This window comes from Macaca mulatta, chromosome 11 (genome assembly GCF_049350105.2).
Source record: "Macaca mulatta isolate MMU2019108-1 chromosome 11, T2T-MMU8v2.0, whole genome shotgun sequence".
Classification (NCBI taxonomy): Eukaryota; Metazoa; Chordata; class Mammalia; order Primates; family Cercopithecidae; genus Macaca; species Macaca mulatta.
The window spans coordinates 125,550,985-125,566,883 of NC_133416.1; the positions used below are offsets into that span (position 1 = coordinate 125,550,985).

Sequence of the window (15,899 nt, forward strand, 5' to 3'; positions counted from 1 at the left end):
TGTGGTGGCACACGCCTGTAATCCCAGCTACTTGGGAGCCTAAAGTGGGAGAATTCCTTTAACCCGGGAGGCAGAGGTTGCAGTGAGCCATCATTGTGCCACTTCACTCTGGACTGGGAAACAGAGCGAGACTCCGTCTCAAAATTAAAAAAAAAAAAAAAGAAGTTAAAAGAAGTAGAGAAAATTTTTGCAAAATATTTGCCAGTTAAAAGCTATTCGGGGCCAGGCGCAGTGGCTCACATCTGTAATCCCAGCACTTTGGGAGGCTGAGGAGGACAGATCACGGGGTCAGGAGTTCGAGAACAACCTGGCCAACATAGTGAAACCTCGTCTCTATTAAAAATACAAAAATTAGCTGGGCGTGGTGGCGCTCGCCTGTAATCCTAGCCACTCAGGAGGTGAGGCAGGAGAATTGCTTGAACCCAGGAGGCGGAGGTTGTAGTGAGCTGAGATTGCGCCACCACTCCACTCCAGCCTGGGTGACAGAATGAAACACTGTCTCAGGAAGAAAAATAAAAAAGCTATTCTGAATATCAGAGAGGTAAACACACACACACATACACTTACCTACAAACTCAAAAGAGACAGGTAGGAAATTAAAAAAAAAAAACCAACCAGGAGTGTCCATTTAAAATATGAAACACGTAACTTCACTAATGATCAAATAAGTAAAAACGGAAATAATATGACACCTCATTTCACCGACCAAATTGGCAAAATAAGAGGAAAAAAGATACTTTTTTTTGGTAAGGGTATAAGGAAATAGTTTTTTATACATTGCTTGAAGAATAGGATGGGTATGCCCTTTGACCTAGTAATACACTTTTGGGAATTCCTACAAGGCAGTTTCTTGTTTGTTTGTTTTGTTTTAGCAAAAGAGGCGAGGCATAATTAGGGAAAGCACAGAAGGAATACGACAGTGCATATGGGAAATGTGACTTCTTTGACCTATAAGTTTGGGTTTCTTTGTAGCTTGTGTTTTATCTGAAATTAGGTGTTGAAATTTTGGGTAATTTTTTATTTCCTTCTTTTTGTTTCTATGTATTTTCTAAAAAATTTTTTTGCAAAGTCTATTACTTCTGTAATTAGAAGAAGTGATACAAAACCTTTTAGGTAATTTCAAATCTAACTATAAAGTACTGCAAAAAAAAATCATAATATATATATTTCCAGAAAATAATTTGACAATAGGAATCAAGAAAGTTTAAGTAAGCTCATTTCTTTTAACCAAATAATTCTCCATATTGTAAACTATAACTGAGAAGAAAAAAAATTTTAGGAAATAAATAGAAGCTCAAAGATTATTATTTTTATTTATTTTTATTTATTTTTTTTTGAGACAGAGTTTCGCTCTTGTTGCCCAGGCTGGAGTGCAATGCATGATCTCGGCTCACCGCAACCTCTACCTCCTGGGTTCAAGAGATTCTCCTGCCTCAGCCTCCCCAGTAGCTGGGACTACAGACATGCGCCACCATGCCCGGCTAATTTTTTTTTTTTTGCATTTTTAGTAGAGACAGGCCTTCTTCATTTTGATCAGGCTGGTCTCGAACTCCTGACCTCAGGTGATCCACCCGCCTTGGCCTCCCGAAGTGCTGGGATTACAGGCGTGAGCCACCACGCCTGGCCAAAGATTTTTACAAAAGAATATTTTATCCCAATTTTATTAATTTTTTACTTTCCCTTTTATTTTTCTTTCAAAGATAAAAATTCATCCAAAAACCCAGAAAATGTTATTTTTTTCCATTTCTTAGGAGAAAGCTAAGTTGTATAGACAATACCTTTTTGTGTGTGGCAAATATTCTATCTTGCTCAGATTCATTTTAGCAGCAATCTTCTTTTTTCTCTTTTATAACTTCAGTCCTTTGTATTTATGATGCAACCTGCGGAAAAAGAAGAACAAAATACATAATTACCAGCAAAATTAAAGAATCAATAATTGCTCATGTGGTAGTTTTACATATTTACAAATGTAATATTACAAAGTTAAAATTTTATCTTCATCTGTTTGTGGATGGCAAATTTAAAAGGTAAGATGCTCTACAAGATGCAAACTACTCTTCCACAGGCAGTATCTGGGAAACAAATGTGTTGTTAGATTTAAGAATCTATATTGAGGCTTCCACTGGTTTGTTTGTGTCCAGGGTAACCTAATAGAGGCTACCCGTAGACAGCACTAATCTGATAGCATGCGGTAATGCTACCGATTCTCTGTCAGTAAGGCTTCTATTTTGAATTGCTTTTCCAATAGACATGATGATTTGCATTGATTACTCTACCTTTCCTTTCCTAGGCTCTCCTATAACCAATCTTCCACATTTTCCAGGTGATGATGATGATGATTTTTTTTTTTTTTTTTTGAGATGGAGACTCGCTCTGTTGCCCAGGCTGGAGTGCAGTGGTGTGATCTCAGCTCACTGCAACCTCCACCTCCCAGGTTCAAGCAATTCTCCTGCCTCAGTCTCCCGAGTAGCTGGGATTATAGGCGTCTGCCACTATGCCTGGCTAATGTTTGTATTTTTAGTAGAGACGGGGTTTCACCATGTTGGCCAGGCTGGTCTTGAACTCCTGATCTCAAGTGATCCACCCACCTTGGCCTCCCAAAGTGCTGGGATTACAGGCATGAGCATGATTATTTTTAAACTATCTATTAAAGAAGTACATGCCCAATGTAAAAACCTGGGAAATACACACTATTAAGAAAAAAATCTGGCACCTGTAATCCCAGCTACCCACAAGGCTGAGGCAGGAGAATCGCTTGAACCCGGGAGGCAGAGGTTGCAGTGAGCCAAGATCGCACCACCGCACTCCAGCCTTGGTGACAGAGTGAGACTCCATCTCACACACACACACACACACACACACAAAAAGGGAAGAAAAAAAATCCATAATCCTATCCAAGCAAAACTCCATTAACAATCTGGCATACTTTTCTCCATGCACGTGTTTATTTCTGCCTGCATTTTTAAAATGCAGCTGAGATCACATTATATGTATAATTTCATAGTTCACCTCTTTTATCTAACCCTATGACTATTTTGCCATGTCACCAAATACTGTTCACAAAGGTCATTTTAATGACTGCTTAATGTCTGTCTTATGGAAGAGCCGTAATTCATTCACAACCATTTCTCCACAATCAGAAACCAAGGCTATTTTCAACCTTGTGTTGAACTATTGAAAATTATCGTGTCTGGAAGATCTTGGTGCCTATTACTTATCTACATTTTGGGGGCTTTCTTGAGAATGGCTTTCTAGAAGTAGAATTATTGGGTCAAAGAATATAACAATTTAAAACCTACATCTATTGGAATAATTTTTAGAAGCTTGACTAGCATTGTAGATGAAGGCCTTACAGGAAAAAACTAGAAAAAAACTATGGACTTCCGTTTTCACATTTTTCTTGCTGAGAATATCCCACTCTTGTCTCATGCCTATACTTATAAACTGAACGTTTTCATTATTTTTGTTACTCCTTCTGATTCTGTGGCTGTGGAATGCTTTAGATTAATTGGTAGCTAAAACTTGCTTGAATTCAGCATCACATTTTACCTAACCACTAACCAATCACTGCAATGTTTGCATGTCTACTTTGCTAATGTAGTCTGACTATAGCACCAATAAACTAAAATATTCCTTATGACATCATATGAACACCAGTTGCTAAATTTCTAAGAAAGTAGTTTCAGCTGGGTGCGGTGGCTCACGTCTGTAATCCTAGCACTTTGGGAGGCCAAGGCGGGTGGATCACCTGAGGTCAGGAGTTCGAGACCAGCCTGACCAACATGGAGAAACCCCGTCTCTACTAAAAATACAAAATTAGCCGGGTGTGGTGGTGCATGCCTGTAATCCCAGCTACTCGGGCAGCTGAGGCAGGAGAATCACTTGAACCTGGGAGGTGGAGGTTGCAGTGAGCTGAGATCACACCATTGCACTCCAGCCTGGCAACAAGAGCAAAACTCCATCTCAGAAAAAAGAAGGTAGTTTCAAATAAGGTATCTTACAAATCAGGAAACATTCATTCCTATAAAATAGTTTTTTTCTTTCTTTCCCTCCCTTCCTCCCTCCCTCCCTTCTTTCTTTCTCTCTCTCCCTCTCCCCTTTCTTTTTTTATTTTTTGAGACAGAGTCTGGCTCTGTCGCCCAGGCTGGAGCGCGGTGGCAAGATTTCAGCTCACTGCAACCTTCCCAGGTTCAAACGATTCTCATGCCTCAGCCTCCTGAGTAGCTGGAACGACAGGCTCGTGCCACCATGCCGGGCTAATTATCCTCTCTCTAGTTACTAACTCTTCTTACATAATTAATTTTCTTTCTCTGTCATTTTTTTTTTTTTTTTTTTTTTGAGACTCAGGCTGGAGTGCAGTGATACAATCTCGGCTCACTGCAACCTCTGCCTTCCGGGTTCAAGCGATTCTCCTGCCTCAGCCTTCCAAGTAGCTGGGATTACAGGCGTGCACCACCACGCCTAATTTTGCATTTTTAGTAGAGATGGGGTTTTGTTATATTGGCCAGGCTGGTCTCGAACTTCTTACTTGAGATGATCCACCTGCCTTGGTCTTCCAAAGTGCTGGGATTACAGGCGTGAGCCAGTGCGCCCGGCCCACTTTTACATAATTTTCTTAAAATGCATGCATACTCTCTTCATCTTTGGTTGCCAAGCTCTATATATGTTCTAAAATTATCTAAGACTTCTAGGAATTAAGCCTTCTCAGTTTTATCTTTTCTTTGTTTGCTTTTCTGCTACAATATTGCATTGCTATTGAGGCTGAAGACAGTATTCCTGAAGTTCATCCATTAAACCTAAAGGATATTTTCAATTTTCTTCCATTTTACTACCCCCACTTCCTTCTTCATAAATGTCTCTTGGATCCCATGAAACTGTCTTCTGTTTTTCCAAATTATTCTGGTTACACTTCCTCTTCTCTCTGATGTCTAAATGAATGTGTTCCTCTAAGGATTTCCCAAGTCCCCTGTGTGACTGCAAGCTGCTATCTTAATTTCTGCCCATTTAATGGTTTTAAGTAATACTGTGTCACTAGCCAGTACTGACAATTATTCCAAGCCCCAGTCCCGTATTTTCAAATATCTATTTGGTTTCTCCCCTAAATGGCTCACATATACCTCCCATTAACACTGTTCTCTTTCCCTGTCCCTTACATTCAATTAATCCCCAATTTCTGCTTCAAATATTTCTTTTGGCCTGTTTTTCCATTTCTCTGGCATCATATGCTGTCTCCTTTTCTTCTCCTCTTACAGCCTCTATCTGTTCTGGAATTTGAAAAACACTATTACCATAATCATCTTTCTAAAGCATGGTTCAGATAATATCATAGCTCTGCTCAAAATCCTTCAAAATTCTCACTGCTTCCTATGGGATAAAGAATAATAATAATAATAACTTTACCTAATGAACATTGAAAGCTGGCTTCAAACCACTAGTCTAACCTAAATTTTTAAACTTCATAAAATCAGGAAAAAATAAATTCCATTCAGTTACATTTTTATATATACTTTGTATTTCATTTCTCACTTGGTCTTTGTCCAAGTTGTTTCCTCTGCTTATAAGGCCCAAATCCCAACTATTCTCACAGTCCAGCTCAATGTCACCTCTATAAAACCTACTATTTTCTCCCTTTGCTTCAGTTTTCAACACACATAGTACTCTAAAACTGGATGGCAAGTGCTTCTTCAGAGGATAATTGTCTAAGTCCACATTTGGATTAATCATTGTAACCCCTGACATTTTTAAAAATAAAAACAGCATTATTGAAATATAATTCACCTACATATACTCCACCCATTTAAAGTGTACAATTCAATGGTTTTTAGCATATTCACAGATATGTACAACCATTACCAACCAGTTATTTTTAGAACATTTTCATCACCATACATACACACACAAAACCATACCCTTTAGCTATTACCCCACCCTCGCCCCACCCCATTTCCTCCATTCCTAAGCAATTTACTAACATACTTTCCATCTTTATAGATTTCCTTGTTCTGGGAATTTCATATAAACAGAATCAAACAATATGTGGTCTTTCATGACTGGCTTTTTCCACTCAGCATGTTTTCAAATCCAATGCATAGCATGAATCAGTATTTCTTTTTATTGCCAGATATTCCAATATTCCATTGTATGGATATATCACATTTTATCCATTTATCAGGTGATGGACATTTGGACTGCTTTACCTTTTGGCCATTATGAATAGTGCTACTAGAATTGTTCATGTATAAGTTTTTATGCGGATATATGTTTTCATTTTTCTTGAGCATATACCTATGAGTGGACATGCTGGGCCCTACGGCTTCTTTAAGTAGCGGATATTCCATAAAAATCTGATGAAATCACCTTTCCTTTTCCATTTCAATCTTAGAATTAAAATGATCATTCAAATTAATCCTTTCCCCAAAAGATAAACAAGAATATTTTTTCTTCTAAGAGGATAAGATGAAATAACAGGCATAAAATAAGTTTTTCCCTCTTCCTTGACCTCCTGCAACCTCAGGTATTACATTTATAGTGAGAATGTAGAACTGCGCCAAGAATGTAGTATTTCAGGTTTTAGACCCTTGGGCCAAATAAACAATCCAACTAGCTTGGAGGATGTGCAATTGAAATAATTATCTTCACAAACACTTCTTTATTCTAAGAAATGGAAACCTTCTTTTTTTTTTTTTTTTTTTTTTGAGACGGAGTCTCGCTCTGTCACCCAGGCTGGAGTGCAGTGGCCGGATCTCAGTTTACTGCAAGCTCCGCCTCCCGGGTTCACGCCATTCTCCGGCCTCAGCCTCCCAAGTAGCTGGGACTACAGGCGCCCGCCACCTCGCCTGGCTAGTTTTTTTTTGTATTTAATAGAGACGGGGTTTCACCGTGTTTGCCAGGATGGTCTCGATCTCCTGACCTCGTGATCCGCCTGTCTCGGCCTCCCAAAGTGCTGGGATTACAGGCTTGAGCCACCGCGCCCGGCCGAAATGGAAACCTTCTAACAATGGTAATCAAGTAAATTATTTCTCACAGACATTCTAACTTAGTATAAGAAAGAATGGTGGCGCATGCCTGTAGTCCCAGCTACTTGGGAGGCTGAGGCATGAGAATCACTTGAGCCCAGGAGGCAGAGGTTGCAGGGAGCCGAGTCACTCACGCCACTGCACTCCAGCCTGGGCAACAGGGCAAGACTCTATCAAAAAAAAAATGAGAAAGAAAAAGAGAGGGAAAGAAAGAGAAAGAGAAAGAGACAGAGAGAGAGAGAGAGAGAGAAAGAAAGAAAGAAAGAAAGAAAGAAAGAAAGAAAGAAAGAAAAGAAAGAAAGAAAAGAAAGAAAGAAAGAAAATGAGTTAATGGGTGTAGCACACCAACATGGCACATGTATACGTATGTAACAAACCTGCACGTTGTGCACATGTACCCTAGAACTTAAAGTATAATAATAATTAAAAAAAAAAAAAAGAGAAAGAAAGAAAGGAAGAAAGGAAGAAAGAAAGGAAGAAACACTTGATAGAGAGTGGAAATATAAATATTTTAAATAATTTTTCCGTTCCCAGAAACTTCAAGAAAGATGACTCATGGAAGATCTTAGTTGTGTTTCAATGTTTTTCTCAACAATAATGTTCTTCTCAACAATGTTTTTCTCTAGCAGCACTATCCTGGAGCCAGTGAATTTGAAAACTCCACAATATTTCAGTATTAATAAAGTAAATAAGAATTAGAACGTTTCATACTGGAAAGAATTTTAAAGATACACCATTTCAACTCCTTTCTTTTTATATTCAATCTCAGAAAAGTGAAGCATCACATCACACCTATGTGGCAGCGTTATCCCCAAATTAAAATCCCGGACTTCTGGCTAGGTGCAGTGGCTCACGCCTGTAATCCTGGTACTTTGGGAGGCCGAGATGGGAGTGTTGCTTGAGTCCAGGAGTTCGAGAACAGCCTGGGCAACACAGTGAGACCCCCGTCTCTATGAAATAAAATACAAAATAATTAGCTGGGCGTGGTAGCACGTGCCTGTAGTCCCAGCTACTTGGGTGTTGAGGTGGGAGGACTGCTTGAGTCCAGGAAGCTGAGGCTACAGTGAGCTGAGATTGTGCCACTGCACTCCAACCTGGGTGACAAAGTAAAACCCTGTCTGGAAAAAAAAAAAAAAATCCAGGACTTCTGATTTTCCATTACAGGAAACATTCTCCTGAATCATGCTACCCTAAGTCATACTTTATTATTTTGGAGGGCAATCAAGAAAATTTTAAATTTAATGTAAGATTGAACTTCTGTTACTATTCCTCCCAAGGAACTCAGAACACTTAAATATATGGTGCTAGATTCGGTTCTTATGGGACTGCAGAGTAAACAAATTTGAGGGCCTGTTTAAGAAAAAAACAGGGCCAGCACAGTGGCTCATGCCTGTAATCCCAGCACTTTGGGAGTCTGAGGCGGGTGGATCACTTGAGGTCAGGAGATCCAGATCATCCTGGCTAACACGGTGAAACCCCATCTCTACTAAAAATACAAAAAATTAGCCGTCATGGTGGCACATGCCTGCAGTCCCAGCTACTTGGGAGGCTGAGGCAGGAGAATCGCCTGAACCCCAGAGGCGAGATCGGCACCACTGCACTCCAGCCTGGGCGACAGAGTGAGACTCCGTCTCAAAAAAAAAAAAAAAAAAAAAAAAAAAAATAGGTCAGGCATGGTGGCTCATGCCTGTAATCTCAGCATTTTGGGAGGCCGAGGCAGGTAGATCACTTGATGTTAGCAGTTCAAGACCAGCCTGGCCAACATGGTAAAACCTGTCTCTACTAAAAATACAAAAAATTAGCTGGGCATGGTGGCGCATGCTTGGAATTCCAGCTACTCAGGAGGCTGAGACATGAGAACAGCTTGAACCCAGGAGGTGGAGTTTACAGTGAGCCAAGATAGTGACATTGCATTCCAGCCTGGGTGACAGAGCAAGACTTTGTCTCCAAATAAATAAATAAATAAATAAATTTCTCACTTAAAATTAAGTATAGAGCCTTAGATGAAGCTGGTACAAAGCTCTGAAACATGCTCCACAGTCGAAGTCACATAGTTAGGACTAGTTGAGTATTTGGTTTCTTCCCCTGCTTCCTTCCACATGACTTCCCATAAGACTTGAAGAGAATTGTCCAAAAAAAAAAAAAAAAAAAAACTAGCAAATTTTGTTTTAGTTGTTGTTCCTGTTTGCCACTAATATTTAACTATTATCCTGAGGTAAGAAAACTGCTTTTAAGGTACTTTCACGTTGAAAATGAAACTAGATGATAGTTGCTTTTTATGCCACTATGATTCTATAGCACAACTGTGAACATACATCCTCACATTTAAGAGCTGAAAAAGGACCATAGTGATCATCTAATTTCTACTTGGCAAATAATGCAGAAGTAGCTGGGGTTTTGAGGATCATAATAATGATAACCTTCAGGCTACTCCTGGGTCAACTGACATTATATGAAGATTCTTCTAGTCACTCTTTAAGACTTTATGTATTGCTTTTGAGCAATTATTTTGATTTCTCATGGAGTATTATTTTCTTCTTCCCTTAAAAGAAAAGAGGTTTAGGATAAGAGACAGACGGGAAAGTAGAGGCCCCATTGGATCTCTTAAATTTAACACTGAATATCTTTTTTATTTTTTTTTAAGACAGTCTCGCTCTGTTGCCTAGGCTGGAATACAGTGACACCATGTCAGCTCTCTACAACCTCTGCCTCTCAGGTTCCAGAGAGTCTAGTGCCTCAACGTCCCAAGTATCTGGGACTACAGGCACATGCCACCACACCCCGTACATTTTTTTTTTTTTTAGTAGAGACGGGGTTTTACCATGTTGGCCAGGCTGGTCTCAAACTCCTCGCCTCCCAAAGTGCTGGAATTACAGGCTGAGCCACCACGTCCAGCAACACTGAATATCTTTGTTCTGTCTGATACTTTGATATGAGGCCAGCAATTTGAAATCAATTATGCATCTACTTCAGAAAAAATGGCACCTCACATGAAGCTGAAAATTAAGACCAGTATAAAAATGGTGGTGATGTGTCTATATAAATCCCAAATTATTCTAAAATATTTGGCTAGGTTTTTAAAATCTTCATTTTGCACTATAACTTTTTTTTTTCATTTTAAAAAATGTTTTATGTTTTAGAGAGACAGGGTATTACTCTGTCACCCAAGCTGGAGTGCAGTGGTGTGATCACAGTTCACTGTAGCCTCAACCTCTGGGGTTCAAGCAGCCCTCCTGTCTCAGCCTCCCAATTAGCTGGGACTACAGGCATGTGCCACCATGCCCAGCTAACTTATTTTTTGTAGAGATAGGGTCTTGCTATGTTGCCCAGGCTGGGTCAAGCAATCCTCCTGCCTCAGCCTTCCAAAGTGCTGGGATTACAGGCATAAGCCATTGTGCTCGGCTGCCCCATTATTCAGTCTTTTTTTTTTTTGAGACGGAGTCTTGCTCTGTCACCCAGGCTGGAGTGCAGTGGCACCATCTCAGCTTACTGCAAGCTCTGACTCCCGGGTTCACACCATTCTTCTGCCTCAGCCTCCTGAGTTGCTGGGACTATAGGCACCTGCCACCACACCCAGCTAATTTGTTGTATTTTTAGTAGAGGTGGGGTTTCACCATGTTAGCCAGGATGGTCTCAATCTCCTGACCTTGTGATTCACCCACCTCAGCCTCCCAAAGTGCTGGGATTACAGGCGTGAGCCACCGCACCCGGCCCATTATTCAATCTTATGCCCCAATATTCTGTTATGTATTGAATACATAATGTGAAAACTTTGTGTAACTGTAAAACACAGTAATTTGCTCTCACGAATTCTCAAACATGATTAATAATCATTCATATCTCTTATTTTAAAAATCCTCACAGATCCCTAACATTTTCTTAAGTCACTTTAAGTCATTTACTTTACTCATTTATTCATGTATCATTCATTTGGCAAATATTTATTAAGTACCTAATATTCGTCCAGCACTGAACAAGGCTGTGGGTTCTTTCCTGTTCTCATACAGCTTATATTCTAGTAGAGAGAGATATAAATATTTATACAGGAAGTATTAATAAATATAAAGAGAAATATAAAATGAAACAGGGCCAGCAGGCAGGATAGAGCTCTCTGATAAGGTAATACTTGAGCAGAGACCTGAAGGATGAAGGAAGTGAAGGAGTATGCCCTGAAGGTCCTGGCAAGGAAGAGTGGTACAGGCAGAGGGAATAGCAAGATTGTTTTGTGTACTCCAGAAAACGCCAGAAGGCCAGCGTGGGTAAGGGAAAGTGAACAATGGGGATGTACTAGGAGAAAAGATAGGGCCTTTCATAACAGGATGAAGATTTTGGATTTTATTATAAGTGAGATGGGAAGCCACTGAAGCATTTCATGAGAGATGCCACTTCTGTGTTTAAAAGGATCACTCTGACTATTCTGTGGGAAACAGACTGTACAGAAGCAAGGTTAAAAACACTGAGACCAGAAAGAAGCCATTGCAAAACTCTCAGAAAGAAATGATGGCAGCCAGCACCAAGGTGCTGGTGGTAGAGGTAATAAGAATTGGTTGAATTCCAGAATAACTGAGAAGGAACAACCAAATGGGCTTTGCTGCTTTGATTGGAATATGAAAGAAAGAGAGGAGTCAAAGATGACTCCAAGCCTTAGGGCCCGAGCTACCGAAAGATGAAACTGCCCATTTATAACACTGTAATAGGCTGGGCGCAGTGGCTCACGCCTGTAATCCCAGCACTTTGGGAGGCCAAGGCGGGTGGATCACCTGAGGTCAGGAGTTCAAGACCAGCCTGGCCAACATGGTAAAACCCCGTCTCTACTAAAAATACAAAAATTAGCTGGGCATGGTGGGCTCACGCCTATAGTCCCAGCTACTCAGGAGACTGAGGCAGGAGAATCACTTGAACCCAGGAGATGGAGGTTGTAGTGAGCTGAGATCATGCCACTGTACTCCAGCCTGGGCAACAGAGTGAGAGACTCGGTCTCAAACAAACAAAACTGTAATAAACCTCTTATGGCTTTTATACAACTTATATGAAACAAATTCACAACCTCTCTCCAAATCAAACTCAACAATTGCTTTGATAGTACAGATGTTATTATTTTGTTGATACAATAACTTCCAAAACAAATATGGCCCGTTCTACTCTGTTTCTTATGTTTCAGTATGGCATGCTCACTCACCATTAGACCACTTTTCTGTACCTGTACTCCTAGGAATACTTCATTTGTATAACCTGGCTTGGTATCATCTGGCCTTCACAAGGTGCAAGTTTAACAGTTACACATTAATTCCACTTCCGTTTCTATTCTTTTCTCATTTGTCTAAGACAATTCAAGTGGTACCACTTGGCATTATGGTAAACACAAACACAGCAAACCACAGGACTCTTTAGTGATAATGTGGTTATCCAGATGATCCTCCATGTATTTATTTATTTATTTTTTTAGACGGCATCTTGCTCTGTTGCCCAGGCTGGAGTGCAGTGGCGCGATCTCGGCTCACTGCAACCTCTGCCTCCTTGGTTCAAGCGATTCTTCTGCCTCAGCCTCCCGAGTAGCTGGGAGTACAGGCGTGCACCACCATGCCCAGCTAATTTTTGAATTTTTAAGTAGAGACGAGGTGTCACCATATTGGCCAGGCTGGTCTCAAACTCCAGACTTCATGATCAAAGTGCTGGGATTACAGGCGTGAGCCACCATGCCCGGGCCCATCATGTATTTTTTAAAAGATCATCGGCCGGGCGCGGTGGCTCACGCCTGTAATCCCAGCACTTTGGGAGGCCGAGATGGGCGGATCACGAGGTCAGGAGATCGAGACCATCCTGACTAACATGGTGAAACCCCGTCTCTACTAAAAATACAAAAATTAGCCGGGCGCGGTGGCGGGCGCCTGTAGTCCCAGCCACACAGGAGGCTGAGGCAGGAGAATGGCGTGAACCCGGGAGGCGGAGCTTGCAGTGAGTGGAGATCGCGCCACTGCACTCCAGCCTGGGAGACAGAGCGAGACTCCGTCTCAAAAAAAAAAAAAAAAAAAAAAAAAGGCCGGGCGCGGTGGCTCAAGCCTGTAATCCCAGCACTTTGGGAGGCCGAGGCGGGTGGATCACAAGGTCAGGAGATCGAGACCACAGTGAAACCCCGTCTCTACTAAAAATACAAAAAATTAGCCGGGCGCGGTGGCGGGCGCCTGTAGTCCCAGCTACTCAGGAGGCTGAGGCAGGAGAATGGCGTGAACCCAGGAGGCGGAGCTTGCAGTGAGCCGAGATCGCGCCACTGCACTCCAGCCTGGGCAACAGCGTGAGACTCCGTCTCAAAAAAAAAAAAATAAATAAATAAATAAAAGATCATCATCAAAATGAAAACATAACATTAAAAACTTGTGGAGAACTTTTAGACCTATTTTCATACCTTTAAGTTCCCAGGGGTCTATAGATTTACTTGAAAACACTAGGGAATAGAATCTTATCTTACCCAAGGTGGCTGGGTACAACGGTCAACACCCAAGGCCAAAACTGCATTCAACTCTAATTACCCTTGAAAATTCCAGTGTTTGTAGTTTTGTTTACAAAACTCTTTAAAGTAATTTTCACACACAGTCAAGTTTGGGAACCACTGAGCAAGTCAAACCTGCCCCCACCCCAAAAGCCTATTTATAAAAGGGATTTTTTTTTTCACCCAGCAATTAAAAAAGTAGAATTTGAATTTATTTTCTAATATTTATTTTAGGGCTGGGAGTGGTGGCTCGTGCCTGTAATCCCAACACTTTGGGAGGCCGAGGTGGGCGGATCACGAGGTCAGGAGATCGAGACCATCCTGGCTAACATGATGAAATCTCATCTCTACTAAAAAATACAAAAAAATTAGCTGGGCCTGGTGGCGGGCACCTGTAGTCCCAGCTACTCGGGAGGCTGAGACAGGAGAATGGTGTGAACCCGGGAGGCGGAGCTTGCAGTGAGCTGAGATGATGCCACTGCACTCCAGCCTGGGTGACAGAGCCAGACTCCATCTCAAAACAAAAAACAAAAAACAACAAAAAAACCCATTTATTTTAAGTTCAGAGGTACATGTGCAGGTTTGTTATATAGGCACATTGCATGGGGGTTTGGTGTACAGATTATTTCACCACCCAGGTAATAAGCATAGTACCCAATATGGCAGTTTTTTGATCTTCACCCTCCTCCTTCTTTCCAACCTCAAGTAGGCCCTGGTGTCTGTGATTCCCTTCTTTGTATCCATGTGTACTCAGTATTTAGCTCTCACTTATAAGTGAGAACATGTGGTATTTCGTTTTCTGTTCCTGTGTTAGTTCATTTACTAAATGGCTTCCAGCTCCATCCATGTTGCTGTAAAGGACATGATCTCATTCTTTTTATGGCTGCATAGTATTCCATGGTGTATACGTACCACATTTTCTTTATCCAGTCCACTGCTGATGGGCATTTAGGTTGATTCCATGTCTTTGTTATTCTGAAAAGTGCTGCAATGAGCATACGGGTACATGAGTCTTTATAGTAGAATGATTTATATTCCTTTAGGTAAATAACCAATAATGGGATTGCTGAGTCAAATGGTAATTCTGCTTTGAGTTGAGAAGTCGCCAAACTGCTTTTCACAATGACTGAACTAATTTACATTCCCAGCAGCAGTGTATACATGTTCCTTTTTTCTGCAACCTTGCCAGCATCTATTTTTTATTTTTATTTTTATTTTTTGAGATGGAGTCTTGCTTTGTCGCCCAGGCTGGAGTGCAGTGGCACAGTCTTAGCTCACCACAACCTCCACCTCCTGGGTTCAAGAGATTCTCCTGCCTCAGCCTCTTGAGTAGCTGGGATTACAGGTGTGCGCCACCACACTCAGCAAATTTTTATATTTTTAGTAGAGACAGGGTTTCACCATGTTGGCCAGGTTGGTTTCGAACTCCTGTCCTCTCGATCACCTCAGGCGATCTGCCTGCCTTGGTCTCCCAGAGTGCTAGGATTACAGGTGTGAGCCACCAACAGTCATTCTGATTGGTGTGAGATGGCATCTCATTGTGGTTTTGATTTGTATTTCTCTAATGATTAGTGATGTTGAGCATTTTTTCCTATGCTTGTTGGTTGTGTGCATGTCTTCTTTTGAAAAGTGTCTGTTCATGTCCTTTGCCCACTTTTTAATGGGATTGCTTTTTGCTTGTTGATTTGAGTTCCTTATAGATTCTGGATATTGTTAATAGATCTTTATTGGATGCATAGCTTGCAAACATTTTCTCTCATACTGTAGGATGTTTATTCGGTTGATAGTTTCTTTTGCTGTACAGAAGCTCTGTAGTTTAATTAAGTCTAAATTGGTCAATTTTTATTTTTGTTGCAATTGCTTTAGGTATCTTCATCACGTAATCTTTGCCAGGTCCTATATCCAGAATGGTATTTCCCAGGTTACCTTCCGGTGTTTTTATAGTTTTAGGTTTTATATGTAAGTCTTTAATCCATCTTGAGTTGATTTTTTTGAGAGGGAGTCTCACTCTGTCACCCAAGCTGGAGTGCAGTGGTGCAATCTTGGCTCACTGCAACCTCTGCCTCTGGGGTTCAAGTGATTCTCCTGCCTCAGCCTCCTAAGTAGCTGGGGTTACAAGCATGCAACACCATGCCCGGCTAACTTTTGTTTTTATTTTTGCTTTTGAGACAGAGTCTTGCACTGTCACCCAGGCTGGAGTACAGTGGCTTGATCTCCGCTCACTGCAATCTCCGCCTCCTGGGGTTCAAGCAATTTTCCTGCCTCAGCCTCCTGAGTAGCTGGGATTACAGGCACCCACCACCATGTCCGGCTAATTTTTTTGTATTTTTAGTAGAGATGGGGTTTCACTATGTTGGCCAAGCTGGTCTTGAACCCCTGACCTCGTGATCCACCTG

At 41.2% G+C, this 15,899-nt stretch overlaps 1 protein-coding gene across 9 annotated transcripts in view; it reads right to left on the bottom strand.

Moving 5' to 3' along the window:
- Positions 1–15,899, bottom strand: part of TAOK3 (TAO kinase 3) — a 233,109-nt gene that overhangs the window by 120,431 nt on the left and 96,779 nt on the right. For 8 of the 9 annotated variants that reach the window (XM_077955353.1, XM_015152930.3, XM_077955348.1 and 5 more), the window contains exon 2: positions 1,779–1,880. The gene's annotated coding sequence lies outside the window, so the exon portion shown is untranslated. Of the gene's footprint in view, positions 1–1,778; positions 1,881–14,415; positions 14,489–15,899 lie in introns of all 9 variants that reach the window. The other variant, XM_077955352.1, reaches the window with a different exon arrangement.